The sequence below is a fragment of the Oncorhynchus mykiss genome, chromosome 11, assembly GCF_057628025.1.
Source record: "Oncorhynchus mykiss isolate SJ-2025 chromosome 11, ASM5762802v1, whole genome shotgun sequence".
In the NCBI taxonomy this organism is placed as follows: Eukaryota; Metazoa; Chordata; class Actinopteri; order Salmoniformes; family Salmonidae; genus Oncorhynchus; species Oncorhynchus mykiss.
In genome coordinates this window covers 87,290,565-87,315,279 of record NC_143032.1, presented here as the reverse complement: position 1 = coordinate 87,315,279, position 24,715 = coordinate 87,290,565, and the positions used below count along the sequence as shown (strand labels likewise).

At 44.2% G+C, this 24,715-nt stretch overlaps 1 protein-coding gene across 2 annotated transcripts in view; it reads right to left on the bottom strand.

Moving 5' to 3' along the window:
- The window catches only part of kank1a (KN motif and ankyrin repeat domains 1a), a 175,300-nt gene extending 168,173 nt beyond the window's left edge, over positions 1 to 7,127 (bottom strand). For both annotated transcript variants that reach the window (XM_036936602.2, XM_090191293.1), the window contains exon 1: positions 6,858 to 7,127. The gene's annotated coding sequence lies outside the window, so the exon portion shown is untranslated. The remainder of the gene's footprint in view (positions 1 to 6,857) is intronic.
- Positions 7,128 to 24,715: the final 17,588 nt, after the last annotated feature.

The following is a 24,715-nucleotide window of genomic DNA, read 5'->3' as shown; positions in this document are numbered from 1 at the left end:
ATCCGTGGAAGGGAGAAGCGTCCATCCATGATGGACAACTGTCGATAGACGTAGCTGGTAAATTCTCTCTGGTTATCTACGCTGATATCAGAGCACTCTCACCTCAGTGTGCCAGAGCACAGAATAACTGATGAATTTACAAACACTCAACACCCGTTGAATATGGACGGTGTCAGTAAACGTTGGCAAAAAAGTGTAAATTGCGCCAGCAGCACAGTTACAGTCACCAACGCTCTGGATAACATAAAAACAGCCTAACCAGCTCTGCTAGGGGGAGTAAAATGGTCAGGGTGGGGTGTTCTCTCATTTGTGTCTGGAAGTAGCTAGCAAACTAGCCAACATTAGCCAGTTATCTTGGGTGCTTGATTGCAGTTGTTTGGACAGAACGCTCAGATCAACCCTTAAAGAGATGGGTGGGGCTAAAGCTTTTAAGAGGGTGTGAACAACGCTGAATGGGTGTAGACAAAGAAGAGCCCCCCCCCGCCTCCTGCAAGCACACCCACCAATGAATGTCTGGCCACACTACGGATACAGACACACAGCTGTCTACCTCAGTTACAGAATACTGCTGCCACATAAAAAACATTTGTGGGAGAAGGACGGTTTCCAAATGACTCCTTGTTGAAATGTTTAAATGCGTCCAAGCCCTGTATAAAGGAGGTCTGATACAATCAACAGTGTTCATTTACATCGTCTGTTATGGATCCAAGTCACTGACAATTCCTATCAGCACAGCATAATAAGGCTTTGTGGCCATCTGCCTCACATTGTATCAGGCTGGGGGATGGGGGGGGGGGGGGCAATGATCACACCGCCACCATAGTACAGGACCTTGGTACGATGTACAGAACTGTCCCATGTCATTCTATAATACAGAACTGTCCCATGTCATCCTATAGTACAGAACTGTCCCATGTCATCCTATAGTACAGAACTGTCCCATGTCATCCTATAGTACAGAACTGTCCCATGTCATCCTATAGTACAGAACTGTCCCATGTCATCCTATAGTACAGAACTGTCCCATGTCATCCTATAGTACAGAACTGTCCCATGTCATCCTATAGTACAGAACTGTCCCATGTCATCCTATAATACAGAACTGTCCCATGTCATCCTATAGTACAGAACTGTCCCATGTCATCCTATAATACAGAACTGTCCCATGTCATCCTATAGTACAGAACTGTCCCATGTCATCCTATAGTACAGAACTGTCCCATGTCATCCTATAGTACAGAACTGTCCCATGTCATCCTATAGTACAGAACTGTCCCATGTCATCCTATAGTACAGAACTGTCCCATGTCATCCTATAATTACAGAACTGTCCCATGTCATCCTATAGTACAGAACTGTCCCATGTCATCCTATAGTACAGAATTGTCCCATGTCATCCTATAGTACAGAACTGTCCCATGTCATCCTATAGTACAGAACTGTCCCATGTCATCCTATAGTACAGAACTGTCCCATATCATCCTATAATACAGAACTGTCCCATGTCATCCTATAGTACAGAACTGTCCCATGTCATCCTATAGTACAGAACTGTCCCATGTCATCCTATAATACAGAACTGTCCCATGTCATCCTATAGTACAGAACTGTCCCATGTCATCCTATAATTACAAAACTGTCCCATGTCATCCTATAGTACAGAACTGTCCCATGTCATCCTATAATTACAGAACTGTCCCATGTCATCCTATAATTACAGAACTGTCCCATGTCATCCTATAGTACAGAACTGTCCCATGTCATCCTATAATACAGAACTGTCCCATGTCATCCTATAATACAGAACTGTCCCATGTCATCCTATAGTACAGAACTGTCCCATGTCATCCTATAGTACAGAACTGTCCCATGTCATCCTATAATACAGAACTGTCCCATGTCATCCTATAATTACAGAACTGTCCCATGTCATCCTATAATTACAGAACTGTCCCATGTCATCCTATAATTACAGAACTGTCCCATGTCATCCTATAGTACAGAACTGTCCCATGTCATCCTATAGTACAGAACTGTCCCATGTCATCCTATAGTACAGAACTGTCCCATGTCATCCTATAGTACAGAACTGTCCCATGTCATCCTATAGTACAGAACTGTCCCATGTCATCCTATAGTACAGAACTGTCCCATGTCATCCTATAGTACAGAACTGTCCCATGTCATCCTATAGTACAGAACTGTCCCATGTCATCCTATAGTACAGAACTGTCCCATGTCATCCTATAATTACAGAACTGTCCCATGTCATCCTATAGTACAGAACTGTCCCATGTCATCCTATAATACAGAACTGTCCCATGTCATCTTGGTATGGCTGGGAAAGCCTACAGGAAACACTATATAAGCTACATGCAAATACACAAACCTGTTTAGGAAATATACCTGTACAACAACTACAGGTCACCTAATGTTAAATGTAGCATTATAACCACCCAGTTTAAGGTGCAACATGTTAAATGTAGCATTATAACCACCCACTAAGGTCCAACATGTTAAATGTAGCATTATAACCACCCACTAAGGTCCAACATATTAAATGTAGCATTATAACCACCCAGTTTAAGGTGCAACATGTTAAATGTTGCATTATAACCACACACTAAGGTTCAACATGTTAAATGTAGCATTATAACCACCCACTAAGGTCCAACATGTTAAATGTAGCATTATAACCACCCACTAAGGTCCAACATGTTAAATGTAGCATTATAACCACCCACTAAGGTTCAACATGTTAAATGTAGCATTATAACCACCCACTAAGGTTCAACATGTTAAATGTAGCATTATAACCACCCACTAAGGTCCAACATGTTAAATGTAGCATTATAACCACCCACTAAGGTCCAACATGTTAAATGTAGCATTATAACCACCCACTAAGGTCCAACATGTTAAATGTAGCATTATAACCACCCACTAAGGTCCAACATGTTAAATGTAGCATTATAACCACCCACTAAGGTCCAACATGTTAAATGTAGCATTATAACCACCCACTAAGGTTCAACATGTTAAATGTAGCATTATAACCACCCACTAAGGTCCAACATGTTAAATGTAGCATTATAACCACCCACTAAGGTCCAACATGTTAAATGTAGCATTATAACCACCCACTAAGGTCCAACATGTTAAATGTAGCATTATAACCACCCACTAAGGTCCAACATGTTAAATGTAGCATTATAACCACCCACTAAGGTCCAACATGTTAAATGTAGCATTATAACCACCCACTAAGGTCCAACATGTTAAATGTAGCATTATAACCACCCACTAAGGTCCAACATGTTAAATGTAGCATTATAACCACCCACTAAGGTCCAACATGTTAAATGTAGCATTATAACCACCCACTAAGGTCCAACATATTAAATGTAGCATTATAACCACCCACTAAGGTCCAACATATTAAATGTAGCATTATAACCACCCACTAAGGTCCAACATATTAAATGTAGCATTATAACCACCCACTAAGGTCCAACATGTTAAATGTAGCATTAACACCCGCCATCTGCAGGTAGATTTTGGCATTGGTGGGTAAGTGCTCTACTTCATCAGCCACATTGGCGAGTGGTCAGGGCTCCACAGTGCCAGCATTTCGCTGCCATTTGTTAATAAAAAAATATGATCACATTTATAGTAAAATAAATGCTGCAGTAGCTGTTTTCAAAGTGTTTCTGCTGTTTTGTTTCATAGCTGGTAAATTAATCGCACAAAGTCAAAAACGATATATCCTATAGCCTCACACTGCAACCAGTGTTGCCATTTTCACAATTTTCCTGCCAAATCTGGCTATTTTGAAAACGATGTCGCCGGAGAAAATGTATTGGTCGCAGGTTGTGGGTTTTGGGCTATTTCTAAATTTACCAGTTGTAGTTAGGGCTATTTAACATGTCATTATGGAGACTACTGTTTACCAGTTGTTGGTAGGGCTATTTAACATATCATTATGGAGACTCCTGTTTACCATAAAACATTAACGCATTGGAACTGATATAACGGCGACAAATAACAAGCTAATCTCGAATAATAGGCCATTTATAGTTTGTTGTCTCAACATCTTGCACATAACAATGGCACAATTTCCAGAAAATAGCCCAAAATTGGTCCAAGTGTTTCTTGCTCAGAGATTGAGATCGTCTGTCCAACTTTCAGCACTTAAACTCTCCTGTCAGATTGATCTACAGTTTGCACATGAACAAACAGGATTTATCTACAATTATAAACTGGTTGGTTTGAACCCTGAATGCAGATTGGATGACAGCCATGGTATATCAGGCGTGTACCACAGGAATGACAAAAACATACTTTATACTGATATAATTACGTTAGTAACCAGTTTATAATAGCAAGAAGGCACCTCAGGGGTTTGTGGGGTATGGCCAATCTACCACAGCTAAGGACTATGTCCAAAGAACAGCCCTTAGCCGTGGTATATTGGCCATATACCACACCTGCTCCGGCCTTATTGCTTACTCAAAGCAGTCAAAACAAATTAAATCGACATCCATTGATGGAAAATTATCTGGAGAGTTTAACAAGGGCGACTTATCTTTTCTCTTGTGTCATATTCTTAAACTCGCAAGAATTATTATTTTGATGGAAAACCGAATTTAGCTTCTTAGACTACATCGTTAAAAATACAGTTTAGCTAGACCTGGCAAGCCTCGCTGCAACACTGTCTGATACAATTTAGCTAGACCTGGCAACCCTGGCTGCAACACTGTCTGGCTGGGGACTGTGCTCACATGAAGAGCTGACTAAAAGATTCATTTTTAGAAGTGCTGCGCGCACAGTCATAAAAGTTGGTCTAATTTACTTGAAATGAAAGTCTACTGAAGTGAGACTTTGTCGTTGTGTTGCTTGAATATTCACATTGTTTTGTTCACAAGCTAGGTTGTTTTTCTTCTAACGTTTGACTTTCAACAGCTAGGGAAGAAAAGACAAGGCTTCTACTAGTCAGACTCAATCTCACAGGCACAAACATGACTCCAGTGACGTTACCACGGTAACCTCCCGCCCTTAAAGTGGCAGGTAAACATGTTTCTCTCTGTGATATTTTGGTAACAAGTCACAAAATTAAACAATATACCACATGACTTCTTACTAGTAATACATGTATTGTTTAAGAAACAATACAAAGCACGCTCGTCAGTGTTTTTGTGTTTTATTGGTGTCATTTTAGTGAGGGAAAAATATTTGGGCTGGTAAAAAATCTACCTGCCACAGTGGCTGGTATACGAAAAAGTAAATTGTATGCCCTGATTACAAGTTGGACCTTAAACTGGGTGGTTATAATGCTACATTTAACAAGTTGGACCTTAGTGGGTGGTTATAATGCTACATTTAACATGTTGGACCTTAGTGGGTGGTTACAATGCTACACTTAACATATTGGACCTTAGTGGGTGGTTACAATGCTACATTTAACATGTTGGACCTTAGTGGGTGGTTATATTGCAACATTTAACAAGTTGGACCTTTATTTAACCACCCAGTTTAAGGTCCAACATGTTAAATGTAGCATTATAACCACCCACTAAGGTCCAACATGTTAAATGTAGCATTATAACCACCCACTAAGGTCCAACATGTTAAATGTAGCATTATAACCACCCACTAAGGTTCAACATGTTAAGTGTAGCATTATAACCACCCACTAAGGTCCAACATGTTAAATGTAGCATTATAACCACCCAGTTTAAGGTCCAACATGTTAAATGTAGCATTATAACCACCCACTAAGGTCCAACATGTTAAAGGCCTAGTTATTACACTGTACTAATTTGAATGTACTAATAGGAATAATCACACATGAATAACTACTGTAAAGTGTGAATCATGGGTGGATGACAGAAAGCAATAGGTTAAGTCACAAATGAACACCTATTCCCTATTTAGTGAACTACTTTGGCCCAGATCCCTACTGGAAAGTAGACTCCTGAAGGAAACCTTGTGTAGATCCCTCAGGATTTGCTAGCAACAACATTGAGTCACCATCAGTCGATTCTTGTAAAAATATCAACTCTGAAAACGCGTAGCAACCTGTACAAGTCTGTCCTGTACAACTGCGGTCCTTCAGTGGTTATAGTCGATTAAAATATATATATTTAAAGTATTGATTTCAGCACCCCACAGAAAGACCGCAATTGTACAAGACAAAGATAGGTACGTTTACAGAATCGACTCTTTAATAGTCATTGTTGTTGTGGGACCAGGTATGAAAAGTCAACTCCGCGTCAGTATGAGAGACCGGAGTTCAGCGATCCTCAGCATGAATAGTATCACATACTGTCTAACAGCCTACGGCATGTCATAGTCCACAAACAATCAAACTCACACCAGTTTGACTTATTCACACATTGTTTCATTTGCATTAGATGCACAAGGTGTTCATTTTCAACTAAATGTTCAATAAATGCCAGATGTGTGGTTGGTGTGGTATTAAAGGGCCACCTTGGAATGAAAGTCCACTTCACTACAGAAAGTGCACGTAAAAAATAAACTAAAATAAACTACAACAGATGAAAGACTTGTAAAGTAACTATAACAATAGAGTGTAAATAACAGCGATATGTAGAACAGGCAAATCACAACTAATGAACTACTAATCGTGTGTAGCGTTTTCATTTCTAAAACACGTTTTGCTGAACCCAAGAACACACCCACTGGGAATACACTGGTTGAATCAACGTTGTTTCCACGTCATTTCAATTCCATTTCAAATTGGAATAGACATTCAATTGACGTCTGTGTCCAGTAGGCAACAACAACAGGCCAATTATGTCTGATTTATTTCAATAACATACATAAAGTCAACTCACCGCTTCCCAATTGCAAGTCAAAAAGCCACAAGTGTTTCGCAAGCAGACGCGCTCGCTTTTTTTAACGAGGCTACTTGTTTCAGGTCTTGTCCAAATCTACTGTGTTACCACGCACTTCTTATCACCACGTGTCATGTGAACAACTAGATAAGAAGAATAACTTTTCGTTGAAACCAAACTTCGTCAGTGAGCACACTTTCCGTACAGTCTGCTCCGGTCTTATCTCTCCCGTCGCATTGGAGTTGTCCTTCTGCAGCATACTGCACATGCGCAGCAGCAGCCTGGCGCAACACTCTTCCTCATGGGGCCACACAACGGATCTGGATGGAGCCAAAGAGGAAGAGGAAAAGCGAGAGCTTTCACTCTCGACAAAATATTCCCAATCCGTTTCTACGGGTTTATTTTGGGCCTAAGCTTTTTTGCCTGCATTCCAGCCTTTTGAACAGCGACTCCATTCTTAGGGTGGAGACATGATGAGCATCTCGTCATTATATATATATCTCTGGTGTAGGGTTTTGGAGGTGTGGAGAGGTGGAGGCAATGCTCTTTACAGGGGTGCCGGTTCTGAGCCAATCTGCGGGGGTACAGGTTAGTGGAGGTCATTTGTACATGTAGGTAGGGGTAAAGTTACATAAAAATTAAACAAAATCAAATGTTATTTGTCACATGCGCCGAATACAACAGATGTGGAACTTACAGTGAAATGCTTAATTACAAGCCCTTAACCAATGAAGTTTTAAGAAAATAGAGTTAAGAAAATATGTACTAAATTAACTATTTTTCACTTTAGTTTATTTAGTTTAATAACAATAATGGGGCTATATACAGGGGGTACCGGTACCGAGTCAATGTGCAGGGGTACAGGTTATTCGAGATAATTTGTACATGTAGGTAGGGGTAAAGTGACTGTGCATAGATAATAAACAGAGAGTAGCAGCAGTTTAAAAACAGGGGGGTCAATAAAAATAGTCCGGGTGGCCATGACTTTGCGCTCCGGCACCGCTTGCCTATCAGGTATCGAGGTAAGACCCAAGTGCAGACTGTGTGAAGTAACAATGTTTATTGTAACAACAGGGCAGGTTAACAACAGGTCAAGGTAGACCGGGGTTGGTAATCCAGAGTAGGAGCAAAGGTACAGGAATGCAGGCAGGCTCAGGATCAGGGAGTGGTCAGGCAGGCTCAGGATCAGGGAGTGGTCAGGCAGGCTCAGGATCAGGGAGTGGTCAGGCAGGCTCAGGATCAGGGAGTGGTCAGGCAGGCTCAAGGTCAGGGAGTGGTCAGGCAGGATCAGGGAGTGGTCAGGCAGGCTCAGGATCAGGGAGTGGTCAGGCAGGCTCAGGATCAGGGAGTGGTCAGGCAGGCTCAGGATCAGGGAGTGGTCAGGCAGGCGGGTACAGGCTTAGGATCAGGGAGTGGTCAGGCAGGCTCAGGATCAGGGAGTGGTCAGGCAGGCTCAGGGTCAGGGAGTGGTCAGGCAGGCTCAGGATCAGGGAGTGGTCAGGCAGGCTCAGGATCAGGGAGTGGTCAGGCAGGCGGGTACAGGCTCAGGATCAGGGAGTGGTCAGGCAGGCTCAGGATCAGGGAGTGGTCAGGCAGGCTCAGGGTCAGGGAGTGGTCAGGCAGGCTCAGGATCAGGGAGTGGTCAGGCAGGCTCAGGATCAGGGAGTGGTCAGGCAGGCGGGTACAGGGTCAGGACAGGCAAGGGTCAGAAACCAGAGGACGAGAAAAAGAGAGGCTGGGAGAAGACAGGAGCTGACAGGACAAACGCTGGTAAACTTGACAAACAAGATGAACTGGCACAGACAGACAGAAAACACAGGTTTAAATAGCCAGGGGATAAATTGGGAAGATGGGCGACACCTGGAGGGGGTGGAGACAAGCACAAGGACAGGTGAAACAGATCAGGGTGTGACATTTTCTTTCTTTCTTTTTTATTTATCCATTATTTTACCAGATAAATTGACTGAGAACACGTTCTCATTTACAGCAACAACCTGGGGAATAGTTACAGGGGAGAGGAGGGGGATGAATGAGCCAATTGTAAACTGGGGATTATTAGGTGACAGTGACGGTTTGAGGGCCAGATTGAGAATTTAGCCAGGACACCGGGGTTAACACCCCTACTCTTACGATAAGTGACCTCAGAGAGTCAGGACACCCGTTTAACGTCCCATCCGACAGACATTGCCGTGCGGTAGCAGAGAGAACAGTCTATGACTTGGGTGATGGAGTGTTTGACAATTTTTTGGGCCTTCCTTTGACACCACCTAGTATATAGGTCCTGGATGTCAGGAAGCTTGGCCCCAGTGATGTACTGGGCTATTCGCACTACCCTCTGTAGCGCCTTACGGTCAGGTGCCGAGCAGTTGCCATACCAGGCAGTGATGCAACTGGTCAGGATGCTCTCGATGGTGCAGCTGAAGAACTTTTTGAGGATCTGGGGACCAATGCCAAATATTTTCAGTCTCCTGAGGGGGAAAAGGTGTTGTCGTGCCCTCTTCATGACTGTCTTGGATAGTTTGTTGGTGATGTGGACACCAAGGAACTTGAATCTCTCGACCCGCTCCACTACAACCTTGTCGATGTGAATGGGGTCCTCATTTTCCTGTAGTCCACAATCATCTCCTTTGTCTTGATCACATTGAGGGAGAGGTTGTTGTCCTGGCACCACAGTACCAGGTCTCTGACCTCCTCCCTATAGGCTGCCTCATTGTTGTCAGTGATCAGTCTTACCACTGTTGTGTCGTCAGCAAACTTAATGATGGTGTTGGAGTCGTGCTTGGGCACACTGGGAGACTAGTCAGCATCTAGGCAAAGAGAAAAGCACAGAGAGATCCTTGATGAAAACCTGCTCCAGAGTGGAGCAGCGGTCTAAGGCACTACATCTCAGGCGTCAGTACAAACCCTGGTTCGATTCCAGGCTGTATCACAACCGGCGGTGCACAATTTAATATCCTTGAGAGGCCCAGCCAGAGCCCGGACTTGAACACAATTGAACATCTCTGGAGAGACCTGAAAATAGCTGTGCAGAAACGCTCCCCATCCAACCTGACAGAGCTTGAGAGGATCTGCAGAGAAGAATGGGAGAAACTCCCCAAATACAGGTGTGCCAAGCTTGTAGCGTCAAACCCAATACGACTCGAGGCTGTAATCACTGCCAAATGTGCTTCAACAAAGTACTGAGTAAAGGGTCAGAATACTTATGCAAGTGTGATATATCAGTGTTAGATTTTTTTATACATTTGCAAACATTTTTCTTCATAAACAGTTTTTGCTTTGTCATTATGGGGTATTGTGATGTCATTATGGGGTATTGTGATGTCATTATGGGGTATTGTGATGTCATTATGGGGTATTGTGTGTAGATTGATGAGGGAAAAACTATTGAATCCATTTCAGAATAAGGCTGTAACGTAAAACATGTGGGAAAAGTCAATGGGGGATATTTTCTGAATGCACTGTATATAAACCCTGGATTGCTGATAAGGGAACATTTTTAATTGTTTTTTTCCATTTGTAATTTGATGTTTAAGTCACATAATATAATTAAAACTATGCATTAAGGTGTCTGTAATATAAAACACATGTCAAAAACGAATGTAGAAAATAAATGAATGTCTTCCAAAATGGCTGCTTGGTGGCTTCAATACAGCACCCCCCCTGTCAGTCATCCAGGGTTTATACACATCAGGATTTGACTAGTTGAAACAGTCATACTTAATTGTAATTAATGTGTACTTATACAGTAAATTACCCATCATAACAACTTGGCCCTCATTATAAGGCCATCTAAGTGAGAAAATAAACCCACTTGTGCACCACAGAGTACATATCATATCTGCATAAGTACAATATAATTACCACCCCTCATCACTCATCACATAACGACCTCATCACTGTCAAACGCTCCCTAAAACACTTCAGCGAGCAGGCCTTTCTAATCGACCTGGCCCGGGTATCCTGGAAGGATATTGACCTCATTCCGTCAGTAGAGGATGCCTAGTTATTCTTTAAAAGTGCTTTCCTCATCATCTTAAATAAGTATGCCCCATTCAAGAAATGTAGAACCAGGAACAGATACAGCCCTTGGTTCACTCCAGACCTGTCTGCCTTTGACCAGCACAAAAACATCCTGTGGCGTTCAGCATTAGCATCGAACAACCCCCGCAATATGCAACTTTTCAGGGAAGTCAGGAACCAATATACACAGGCAGTTAGGAAAGCAAAGGCTAGCTTTATCAAACAGAAATTTGCATCCTGAAGCACAAACTCCAAAAAGTTCTGGGACACTGTGAAGTCCATGGAGAATAAGAACACCTCCTCCCAGCTGCCCATTGCACTGAGGCTAGGAAACACTGTCACCACCGATAAATCCACGATAATTGAGAATTTCAATAAGCATTTTTCTATGGCTGGCCATGCTTTTCACCTGGCTACCCCAACCACGGTCAACAGCCCTGCACCCTCCACAGCAACTTGCCCAAACCTCCCCCATTTCTACTTCACCCAAATCCAGATAGCTGATGTTCTGAAAGAGCTGCAAAACCTGGACCCCTACAAATCAGCTGGGCTAGACAATCTGGACCCTCTCTTTCTAAAATTATCAGCCGTAATTGTTGCTACCCCTATTACTAGCCTGTTCAACCTCTCTTTTGTATCGTCTGAGATTCCCAAAGATTGGAAAGCTGCAGCGGTCATCCCTCTTTGAAAGAGGGGGATGACCGCTGCAGCTTTCCAATCTATGGGAATCTCAGACGATCTAGACCCAAACTGTTACAGACCTATATCTATTCTACTCTGCCTTCCTACCTTCTCTGCTATGCAATCTGGTTTCCGAGCTGGTCATGGGTGCACCTCAGCCACACTCATAACTGCCATTAATAAAAGACAGCACTGTGCAGCCATATTCATCGACCTGGCCAAGGCTTTTGACTCTGTCAATCACCACATTCTTATCGGCAGACTCAACAGCCTTGGTTTCTCAAATGACTCACCTGGTTCACCAACTACTTCTCAGATAGAAATCAGTGTGTCAAATCAGAGGGCCTGTTGTCCGGACCTCTGGCAGTCTCTATGGGGGTGCCACAGGGTTCAATTCTCGGGCCGACTCTTCTCTCTGTATACATAAATGATGTCGCTCTTGCTACAGACGACACCATTCTGTATACTTCTGGCCCTTCTTTGGACACTGTGTTAACTAACCTACAGATGAGCTTCAATGCCATACAACTCTCCTTCCGTGGCCTCCAACTGCTCTTAAATGCAAGTAAAACTAAATGCATGCTTTTCAATCGATCGCTGCCCGCACCTGCTGGCCCGTACAGCATCACCACTCTGGACGGTTCTGACTTAGAATATGTGGACAATTACATAGGTGTCTGGTTAGACTGTAAACTCTCTTTCCAGACTCATACTAAACATCTCCAATACAATATTAAATCTAGAATCTGCGTCCTATTTTGCAATAAAGCATCCTTCACTCATGCTGCCAAACATACCCTCGTAAAACTGACTATCCTACCAATCCTTGACTTTGGCGATGTCATTTATAAAATAGTCTCCAACACTCTACTCAGCAAATTGGATGCAGTCTATCACAGTGCCATCCGTTTTGTCACCAAAGCCCCATATACTACACACCACTGCGACCTGTATGCTCTCGTTGGCTGGCCCTCGCTTCATACTCGTCGCCAAACCCACTGGCTGCAGGTCATCTATAAGTCTTTGCTAGGTAAAGCTCCGCCTTATCTCAGATCACTGGTCACCATAGCAACACCCACCCGTAGCACGCACTCCAGCAGGTATATTTCACTGGTCACCCAGCACCAGCTGTCAGAGCAGCTCACAGATCACTGCACCTGTACATAGCCCATCTGTAAATAGCCCATCCAACTACCTCATCCCCATATTGTTTTTTATTTATTTGTTTTTTGCTCTTTCGCACCCCAGTATCTCTACTTGCACACTCATCATCTGCTCATCTATCACTCCAGTGTTAATTTGCTAAATTGTAATTATTTTGCTACTATGGCCTATTTATTGCCTAAACTCTTTACTCCATTTGCACACACTGTATAGAGATCGTTTTTTTGTATTGTGTTATTGACTGTACGTTTGTTTATTCCATGTGTAACTCTGTGTTGTTGTTTGTGTCGCACTGCTTTGCTTTATCTTGGCCAGCTAGCAGTTGTAAATGAGAACTTGTTCTCAACTGGCCTACCTGGTTAAATGAAGGTTGAGATAATTAAAAATTAAAAACTAGGTTTTACACAGAATTTAGCTAGTTAAACTTCAGTTCATTTCTATGTATTTACTGATTATTCATTACCAATTGAAAGTACGTACAAACTAAAGATTAGCTTCTACTTTTGTCAACTTTATTACAACATGTATAAATACATTTCTGACAAAATAATAAGGATTTTTATTGTTAATAAATTGATTAATTAAATAAAGATACAGGCCTACTCAATAGCATAAATGTGTAGCCTACAGTAGAGTAGCCTAGATTAGATCATTGTTTCCCAACAGTCCTGGAGTATTCCCAACAGTACACATGTTTGTTGTAGCCCCGGACAAAGAAACCTGATTTAACGCATAGAGAACTTGATGATTAGTTCAATCAGGTCTGTTTGTCCGGGGCTTCCATACAAATGTGTCCTGTTGGGGGGTAATCGAGGACGGGAGTTGGGAAACACTGGTCTAGATAGCTCATTTAGAAAAACAGAATTGTATTTTTCTTCTCTTTTTAACATTACAAAATGGAAATGGACAACTCTGTCTCTGTCTTCATCGGTTTCTTTCTTGGAAAGCATTTTCCCATTCTGGAGTTAAGGTTAATGTTAGGTAAGGGTTATGGTTAGAGTAATGTTAGGAGTTAAGGTTAAGGTTGGAGTTATGTAAGGGTTATGGTTAAGGTTAGAGTAAGGGTTATGGTTATGGTTAAGGTTATGTAAGGGTTATGGTTATGGTTAAGGTTATGTAAGGGTTATGGTTATGGTTAAGGTTATGTAAGGGTTATGGTTAAGGTTTGGGTAAGGGTAGGAGTTAAGGTTAGGATAAAGATGTCCCAAGGATCCCAGGTAGCACTGACCAATATGATGAGTTGAGATGCTATCAGAAACATTAACATTTGTAACAAGCATGGTAAGAAGCATTCGTTGTTACCAGTGTGTAAAAAGTACCCAATTGTCATACTTGAGTAAAAGTAAAGATACCCTAATAGAAAATCACTCAAGTAAAAGTGAAAGTCACCCAGTAAAATACTACTTGAATAAAGTATAGTAGTAGAAGTATAAGTATAAGTATAAGTATAAGTATTTGGTTTATGTGCTGTCTGATGTGTCTGATGTGCTGTCTGATGTGCTGTCTGATGTGTCTGATGTGCTGTCTGATGTGCTGTCTGATGTGCTGTCTGATGTGTCTGATGTGCTGTCTGATGTGCTGTCTGATGTGCTGTCTGATGTGTCTGATGTGTCTGATGTGCTGTCTGATGTGCTGTCTGATGTGCTGTCTGATGTGCTGTCTGATGTGTCTGATGTGCTGTCTGATGTGCTGTCTGATGTGCTGTCTGATGTGTCTGATGTGCTGTCTGATGTGCTGTCTGATGTCTGATGTGCTGTCTGATGTTCTGACTGATGTGCTATCTGATGTGCTGTCTGATGTGCAGTCTGATGTCTGATGTGCTGTTTGATGTGTCTGATGTGCTGTCTGATGTCTGATGTGCTGTTTGATGTGCTGTCTGATGTCTGATGTGCTGTCTGATGTGCTATCTGATGTGCTGTCTGATGCTCTGTCTGATGTGCTGTCTGATGCTCTGTCTGATGTGCTGGCTGATGTGCTGGCTGATGTGCTGTCTGATGTGCTGTCTGATGTGCTGTCTGATGTCTGATGTGCTGTCTGATGTGCTGTCTGATGTCTGATATGCTGTCTGATGTGCTGTCTGATGTGCTGTCTGATGTGCTGTCTGATGTCTGATGTGCTGTCTGATGTGCTGTCTGATGTGCTGTCTGATGCGCTGTCTGATGTGCTGTCTGATGTGCTGTCTGATGCTCTGTCTGATGCTCTGTCTGATGCTCTGTCTGATGTCTGATGTGCTGTCTGACTTGCTGTCTGATGTGCTGTCTGATGTCTGGCTCTGTCTGATGCGCTGTCTGATGCGCTGTCTGATGTGCTGTCTGATGTGCTGTCTGATGTGCTGTCTGATGTGCTGTCTGATGTCTGATGTGCTGTCTGATGTGCTGTCTGATGTCTGATGTGCTGTCTGATGTCTGATGTGCTGTCTGATGTGCTGTCTGATGTGCTGTCTGATGTGCTGTCTGATGCGCTGTCTGGTGCGTTGTCTGATGTGCTGTCCGATGTGCTGTCTGATGTGTTGTCTGATGTGCTGTCTGATGCGCTGTCTGATGAGCTGTCTGATGCGCTGTCTGATGCGCTGTCTGATGTGCTGTCTGATGCTCTGTCTGATGCTCTGTCTGATGTCTGATATGCTGTCTGATGTGCTGTCTGATGTGCTGTCTGATGTGTTGTCTGATGTGCTGTCTGATGCGCTGTCTGATGCGCTGTCTGATGCGCTGTCTGATGCTCTGTCTGATGTCTGATGTGCTGTCTGATGTGCTGTCTGATGTCTGATGCTCTGTCTGATGCGCTGTCTGATGCTCTGTCTGATGTCTGATGTGCTGTCTGATGCTCTGTCTGATGCTCTGTCTGATGCGCTGTCTGATGCGCTGTCTAGGTTGTCTTAGGTGTAAATCTTAGGTGCATATCGTTTAAACGTTTCAATGAAGTTGATTTTTTTTTAAATTACTTACAATCACAGCAGTATATTATAGTATGTAGCCCAAAGAATCAGGGCCTGGAACTGTAAGTATAGACCGCCACCCTGTGGTCATCTACTGGTACTTCCGTATTCACTTCATTCAATGAAAGTGCAGTCGATGATGGATCAGTCTGGTATGACTAGATGATGGATCAGTAGACCAACCGTCTGGTATGACTAGACGACGTTGATGTGAAATATATACATTTCTATCCACATATCCTGACATGTATTGGGGTGATAAAGATATTCACAGCTGACCTGTGTGGAGGAGCTTCCTGTCAAGTCCACAGTTCTACATCAAACCAAATCAAGCATTATTTATAGAGCACATTTCAGACATGGAATGCAACACAATGTGCTTCACAGGGAGAAAAAAAACAAATACTACACAACAAACATAAAAGGAAAAAAACAGAAGAATAACAATAAAAACTGAACAACTAAACAGCACTCTGAAGAAAAGTAAAACTAAAAAGGTGTGTTTTAAGTTTCGGCCCCTCAGGTTCTCTGGCAGCCTCTTCCAGAGTCTGAGCCCCGCAGGTTCTCGGGCAGGCTCTTCCAGAGTCTGGGCCACTCAGGTTCTCTGGCAGGCTCTTCCAGGGTCTGGGCCCCTCAGGTTCTCGGGAGGATCTTCCAGAGTCTGGGCCCTGCAGGTTCTCGGGCAGGCTCTTCCAGAGTCTGGGCCACTCAGGTTCTCAGGCAGGCTCTTCCAGAGTCTGGGCCACTCAGGTTCTCGGGCAGGATCTTCCAGAGTCTGGGCCACTCAGGTTCTCTGGCAGGCTCTTCCAGAGTCTGGACCCCGCAGGTTCTCGGGCAGGCTCTTCCAGAGTCTGAGCCCCTCAGGTTCTCGGGCAGGCTCTTCCAGAGTCTGGACCCCGCAGGTTCTCGGGCAGGCTGTTCCAGAGTCTGAGCCCCGCAGGTTCTCGGGCAGGCTCTTCCAGAGTCTGAGCCCCGCAGGTTCTCCGGCAGGCTCTTCCAGAGTCTGAGCCCCGCAAGTTCTCGGGCAGGCTCTTCCCGAGTCTGGGCCCCGCAGGTTCTCGGGCTGGCTCTTCCAGAGTCTGGGCCCCGCAGGTTCTCGGGCAGGCTCTTCCAGAGTCTGGACCCCGCAGGTTCTCTGGCAGGCTCTTCCAGAGTCTGGGCCACTCAGGTTCTCGGGCAGGCTCTTCCAGAGTCTGGGCCCCACAGATTCTCTGGCAGGATCTTCCAGAGTCTGGGCCACTCAGGTTCTCTGGCAGGCTCTTCCAGAGTCTGGGCCACTCAGGTTCTCGGGCAGGATCTTCCAGAGTCTGGGCCACTCAGGTTCTCTGGCAGCCTCTTCCAGAGTCTGGGCCACTTAGGTTCTCTGACAGGCTCTTCCAGAGTCTGGGCCACTCAGGTTCTCTGGCAGGCTCTTCCAGAGTCTGGGCCACTCAGGTTCTTGGGCAGGCTCTTCCAAAGTCTGGGCCACTCAGGTTCTTGGGCAGGCTTGATAAACAACAGTAACAGTGAAGTGATTACTGACAGGCCCTTCCCAACAGAGAGAGAGAAAACAGAGAAGTCATGCAGATAATTAAATAGTTAACCAAACAGCAGACTAACTACAGTGAGCTCCAACACTATTGGACATGTTGTGTTGTTGTGTTGTTGTGTCTCTGTACTCCAACACTTTGGATTTAAAATGATGCAATAACTTTGAGTTTAAAGTGCAGACAATCAGCTTTAATTTCAGGGGATCTTCATCCATACCGTTTAGAAATTACAGCACTTTTTGCACCTTTTTGCACCTAGTCCCCCCATTTTAGGGGACAAAAAGTATTGGGTTAAATTCACCTACAGTGGGGCAAAAAAGTATTTAGTCAGCCACCAATTGTGCAAGTTCTCCCACTTAAAAAGATGAGAGAGGCCTGTAATTTTCATCATAGGTACACTTCAACTATGACAGACAAAATGAGATAAAAAAATCCAGTAAATCACACTGTAGGATTTTTAATGAATTTATTTGCAAATTATGGTGGAAAATAAGTATTTGGTCAATAACAAAAGTTTATCTCAATACTTTGTTATATACCCTTTGTTGGAAATGACAGAGGTCAAACGTTTTCTGTAAGTCTTCACAAGCTTTTTCACACACTGTTGCTGGTATTTTGGCCCATTCCTCCATGCAGATCTCCTCTAGAGCAGTGATGTTTTGGGGCTGTTGCTAGGCAACACAGACTTTCAACTCCCTCCAAAGATCTGGAGACTGGCTAGGCCACTCCAGGACCTTGAAATGCTTCTTACGAAGCCACTCCTTCATTGACCCATCCACGTTTCATCTTCAATGTCCTTGCTGATTGGAGGAGGTTTTCACTCAGAATCTCACGATACATGGCCCCATTCATTCTTTCCTTTACACGGATCAGTCGTCCTGGTCCCTTTGCAGAAAAACAGCCCCAAAGCATGATGTTTCCACCCCCATGCTTCACAGTAGGTATGGTGTTCTTTGAATGCAACTCAGCATTCTTTGTCCTCCAAACACGACGAGTTGAGTTTTTACCAAAAAGTTATATTTTGGTTTCATCTGACCATATGACATTCTCCCAATCTTCAATCATCGAAATGCTCTCTAGCAAACTTCAGACGGGCCTGGACATGTACTGGCTTAAGCAGGGGAACACGTCGGGCACTGCAGGATTTGAGTCCCTGGAGGCGTAGTGTGTTACTGATGGTAGGCTTTGTTACTTTGGTCCCAGCTCTCTGCAGGTCATTCACTAGGTCCCCCGTGTAGTTCTAGGATTTTTGCTCACCGTTCTTGTGATCATTTTGACCCCACGGGGTGAGATCTTGCGTGGAGCCCCAGATCGAGGGAGATTATCAGTGGTCTTGTATGTCTTCCATTTCCTAATAATTGCTCCCAAAGTTGATTTCTTCAAACCAAGCTGCTTACCTATTGCAGATTCAGTCTTCCCAGCCTGGTGCAGGTCTACAATTTGGTTTCTGGTGTCCTTTGACAGCTCTTTGGTCTTGGCCATAGTGGAGTTTGGAGTGTGACTGTTTGAGGTTGTGGACAGGTGTCTTTTATACTGATAACAAGTTCAAACAGGTGCCATTAATACATGTAACGAGTGGAGGACAGAGGTGCCTCTTAAAGAAGAAGTTACAGGTCTGTGACAGCCAGAAATCTTGCTTGTTTGTAGGTGACCAAATACTTATTTTCCACCATAATTTGAAAATAAATTCATTAAAAATCCTACAATGTGATTTTCGGGATTTTTCTTTCTCATTTTGTCTGTCATAGTTGAAGTGTACCTATGATGAAAATTACATCTAATCTTTTTAAGTGGGAGAACTTGCACAATTTGTGGCTGACTAAATCATTTTTGCCCCACTGTATGTGTATTAAGGTAGTCAAAATTGTATTACTTCAGTGGAGGCTGCTGAGGGGAGGACGGCTCATAAAATGTCTGGAATGGATTCAATGGAATGGCAACAAACACATCAGAGATGTGGTTTCCATGTGGTTGATATCTCTGCATTGACTGCATTCCAGACATTATTATGAGCCGTCCTCCCCTCAGCTGCCTCCACGGATTTGGTTCCTTATTCCTAGCACACATTGACTACATCAAGCTCGTGACTCGACCAACTTGTTGGATGCATTTGCTGTTTGTTTTGGTTGTGTTTCAGATGATTTTGTGTCCAATAGAAATGAATGATAAATAATGTATTGTGTCATTTTGGAGTCACTTTTATTGTAAATAAGAATAGAATATATTTCTAAACACTTCTACATTAATGTGGATGTTACCGTGATCACGGATAATCCTGAATGAATCGTGAATAATGATGAGTGAGAAAGTTATAGACACACAAATATCATACTCTCAAAAAATGCTAACCTCCCCTGTTATTGTAATGGTGAGAGGTTAGCATGTCTTGGGGGTATGATTTAAAATGCTAACTTCCTATGTTATTGTAATGGTGAGAGGTTAGCATGTCTTGGGGGTATGATATAAAATGCTAACCTCCCATGTTATTGTAATTGTGAGAGGTTAGCATGTCTTGGGGGTATGATTTAAAATGCTAACCTCCCATGTTATTGTAATGGTGAGAGGTTAGCATGTCGTGGGGGTATGATATTTGTGCATCTGTAACTTCTTCACTCACTATTGTTCACGATTCATTCATGACAGATCCTTAGTGTGGACACCAAGGAACTTGAAACTCTCAACCTGCTCTGCAGCCCCGTCAATGAGAATTGGGGCGTGCTCGGCCCTCCTTTTCCTCCTTTCCACGATCAGCTCCTTTATCTTGCTCACATTGAGGGTGATGTTGTTGTCCTGGCACCACACTGCCAGGTCTCTGACCTCCTCCCTATAGGCTGTCTCATCATTGTCGGTGATCAGGCCTACCACTGTTGTGTCGTCAGCAAACTTACTGATGGTGTTGGAGTCGCGCTTGGTCACACAGTCGTGTGTGAACAAGAAGTACCGAAGGGCACGCACCCCTGAGGGGCCCCAGTGTTGAGGATCAGTATGACATATGTGTTCTTACCTACCCTCACTACCTGGGGGCGGCCCCGTCAGGAAGTCCAGGATCCAGTTGCAGGGGGAGGTGTTTAGTCCCAGGGTCCTTAGCTTATTGATGAGCTTTGAGGGCACTATGATGTTGAACGCTGAGCTATAGTCAATGAATAGCATTCTAACGTAGGTGTTCCTTTTGTCCAGGTGGGAAAGGGCAGTGTGGAGTGCAATAGAGATTGCATCATCTGTGGATTTGTTGTGGCGTTATGCAAATTGGAGTGGGTCCAGGGTATCCATGAGTTTTGCAAAATGTGTATAATCTTCAGTTTAACAATATAGTGAGTTAGGCCTATAATAGATTAATACATTATATATGCAAAAGTATGTGGACACCCCTTCAAATGAGTGGTTTTGACTATTTCAGCCACACCCGTTGGTGACAGATGTATAAAATTGAGCACATAGCCATGCAATCTCCATAGACAAACAATGGCAGTAGAATGGCCTTACTGAATAGCTCAGTGACTTTCAATGTGACACCGTCATAGCGTGACACTTTTCCAACAAGTTAGTTTGTCAAATTTCTGCCCTGCTAGAGCTGTCCCAGTCAACTGTAAGTGCTGTCATTGTGAAGTGGAAACGTCTAGAAGCAACAACGCCCGGGACGTGGTAGACCACACAAGCTCACAGAACGGGACCGCCGAGTGCTGAAGCGCATCATCTGTCCTCGGGTGCAACACTCACTACCGAGTGAAACTATGCAGTTTTTTGTTTTTTTACGTGTTATTTCTTACATTAGTACCCCAGGTCATCTTAGGTTTCATTACATACAGTCGAGAAGAACTACTGAACATAAGAGCAGCGTCAACTCACCATCAGTACGACCAAGAATATGACTTTCGCGAAGCGGATCCTGTGTTCTGCCTTTCACCCAGGACAATGGAATGGATCCCAGCCGGCGACCCAAAAAAACAACTTTGTAAAAGGGGGAAACGGAGCGTTCTTCTGGTCAGACTCCGGAGACGGGCACATCGTGCACCACTCCCTAGCATTCTTCTCGCCAATGTCCAGTCTCTTGACAACAAGGTTGATGAAATCCGAGCAAGGGTAGCATTCCAGAGGGACATCAGAGACTGTAACGTTCTTTGCTTAACGGAAACATGGCTCACTGGAGAGACGCTATCGGAGTCGGTGCAGCCAACGGGTTTCTCCACGCATCGCGCAGACAGAAACAAACATCTTTCTGGTAAGAAGAGGGGCGGGGGCGTATGCTTCATGGTTAACGTGACGTGGTGTGATCATAACAACATACAGGTACTTAAGTCCTTCTGTTCACCTGATTTAGAATTCCTCACAATCAAATGTCGACCGCATTATCTACCAAGGGAATTCTCTTCGATTATAATCACAGCCGTATATATTCCCCCCCAAGCAGACACATCGATGGCTCTGAACGAACTTTATTTGACTCTTTGCAAACTGGAATCCATTTATCCGGAGGCTGCATTCATTGTAGCTGGGGATTTTAACAAGGCTAATCTGAAAACAAGACTCCCTAAATTTTATCAGCATATCGATTGCGCAACCAGGGCTGGAAAAACCTTGGATCACTGCTATTCTAACTTCCGCGACGCATATAAGGCCCTGCCCCGCCCTCCTTTCGGAAAAGCTGACCGCGACTCCATTTTGTTGATCCCTGCCTACAGACAGAAACTAAAACAAGAAGCTCCCGCGCTGAGGTCTGTTCAACGCTGGTCCGACCAAGCTGACTCCACACTCCAAGACTGCTTCCATCACGTGGATTGGGATATGTTTCGTATTGCGTCAGACAAAAACATTGACGAATACGCTGATTCGGTGAGCGAGTTCATTAGAACGTACGTTGAAGATGTCGTTCCCATAGCAACGATTAAAACATTCCCAAACCAGAAACCGTGGATTGATGGCAGCATTCGTGTGAAACTGAAAGCCCGAACCACTGCTTTCAATCAGGGCAAGGTGACCGGAAACATGACCGAATACAAACAGTGTAACTATTCCCTCCGCAAGGCAATCAAACAAGCTAAGCGTCAGTATAGAGACAAAGTAGAATCTCAATTTAACGGCTCAGACACAAGAGGTATGTGGCAGGGTCTACAGTCAATCACGGATTACAAAAAGAAAACCAGTCCTGTCACGGACCAGGATGTCTTGCTCCCAGGCAGACTAAATAACTTTTTTGCCCGGTTTGAGGACAATACAGTGCCACTGACACGCCCGCAACTAAAACATCCAGACTCTCCTTCACTGCAGCCGACGTGAGGAAAACATTTAAACGTGTCAACCCTCGCAAGGCTGCAGGCCCAGACGGCATCCCCAGCCGCACCCTCAGAGCATGCGCAGACCAGCTGGCTGGTGTGTTTACGGACATATTCAATCAATCCCTATCCCAGTCTGTTGTTCCCACATGCTTCAAGAGGGCCACCATTGTTCCTGTTCCCAAGAAAGCTAACGTAACTGAGCTAAACGACTACCGCCCCGTAGCACTCACTTCCGTCATCATGAAGTGCTTTGAGAGACTAGTCAAGGACCATATCACCCCCACCCTACCTGACACCCTAGACCCACTCCAATTTGCTTACCGCCCAAATAGGTCCACAGACGATGCAATCTCAACCACACTGCCCTAACCCATCTGGACAAGAGGAATACCTATGTGAGAATGCTGTTCATTGACTACAGCTCTGCATTTAACACCATAGTGCCCTCCAACAACATTTCCACCCCGCTGATCCTCAACACTGGGGCCCCACAAGGGTGCGTTCTGAGCCCTCTCCTGTACTCCCTGTTCACCCACGACTGCGTGGCCACGCACGCCTCCAACTCAATCATCAAGTTTGCGGACGACACAACAGTGGTAGGCTTGATTACCAACAATGACGAGACGGCCTACAGGGAGGAGGTGAGGGCCCTCGGAGTGTGGTGTCAGGAAAATAACCTCACACTCAACGTCAACAAAACTAAGGAGATGATTGTGGACTTCAGGAAACAGCAGAGGGAACACCCCCCTATCCACATCGATGGAACAGTAGTGGAGAGGGTAGTAAGTTTTAAGTTCCTCGGCGAACACATCACAGACAAACTGAATTGGTCCACCCACACAGACAGCATCGTGAAGAAGGCGCAGCAGCGCCTCTTCAACCTCAGGAGGCTGAAGAAATTTGGCTTGTCACCAAAAGCACTCACAAACTTCTACAGATGCACAATCGAGAGCATCCTGTCGGGCTGTATCACCGCCTGGTACGGCAACTGCTCCGCCCACAACCGTAAGGCTCTCCAGAGGGTAGTGAGGTCTGCACAACGCATCACCGGGGGCAAACTACCTGCCCTCCAGGACACCTACACCACCCGATGTCACAGGAAGGCCATAAAGATCATCAAGGACAACAACCACCCGAGCCACTGCCTGTTCAACCCGCTATCACCCAGAAGGCGAGGTCAGTACAGGTGCATCAAAGCTGGGACCGAGAGACTGAAAAACAGCTTCTATCTCAAGGCCATCAGACTGTTAAACAGCCACCACTAACATTGAGTGGCTGCTGCCAACACACTGACTCAACTCCAGCCACTTTAATAATGGGAATTGATGGGAAATGTTGTAAAATATATCACTAGCCACTTTATACAATGCTACCTAATATAATGTTTACATACCCTACATTATTCATCTCATATGTATATGTATAGACTGTACTCTATATCATCTACTGCATCTTTATGTAATACATGTATCACTAGCCACTTTAACTATGCCACTTTGTTTACATACTCATCTCATATGTATATACTGCACTCAATACCATCTACTGTATCTTGCCTATGCCGCTCTGTACCATCACTCATTCATATATCTTTATGTACATATTCTTTATCCCCTTACACTTGTGTCTATAAGGTAGTAGTTTTGGAATTGTTAGCTAGATTACTTGTTGGTTATTACTGCATTGTCGGAACTAGAAGCACAAGCATTTCGCTACACTCGCATTAACATCTGCTAACCATGTGTATGTGACAAATAAAATTTGATTTGATTTGATTTGATGACTCACTCTTCTCCATCTGGCAGTCCAACGGACAAACCTGGGTTTGGTGGATGCCAGGAGAACGCTACATGCCCCAATGCATTGTGCCAACTGTAAAGTTTGGTGGAGGAGGAATAATGGTTTGGCCTGTTTTTCATGGTCCAGGCCCCTTAGTTCCAGTGAAGGGAAATCTTAACGCTACAGCATACAATGACATTCTAGATTATTCTGTGCTTCCAACTTTGTGACAAAGCGCGCACACTGTGCATTCACTCAGCTTCAGCTTGATTTCAGGCATGAGAGAGTCTATTATTTACCCTCCCATTCTAGCTACAGTGTCAGTTCAGTCCATTGTTGGTTACAGACGGCATTGTCCCCTACAAAGGACGCTGTGTTTTCCACCGAGAAGGTGCATGTGATGCAGGAACCCCTCTTTATACTTCTGTAGGTCATTTTTTTCAGTGGGAGGGGGGGTGTTCAGTAGGTGGCGGTAAT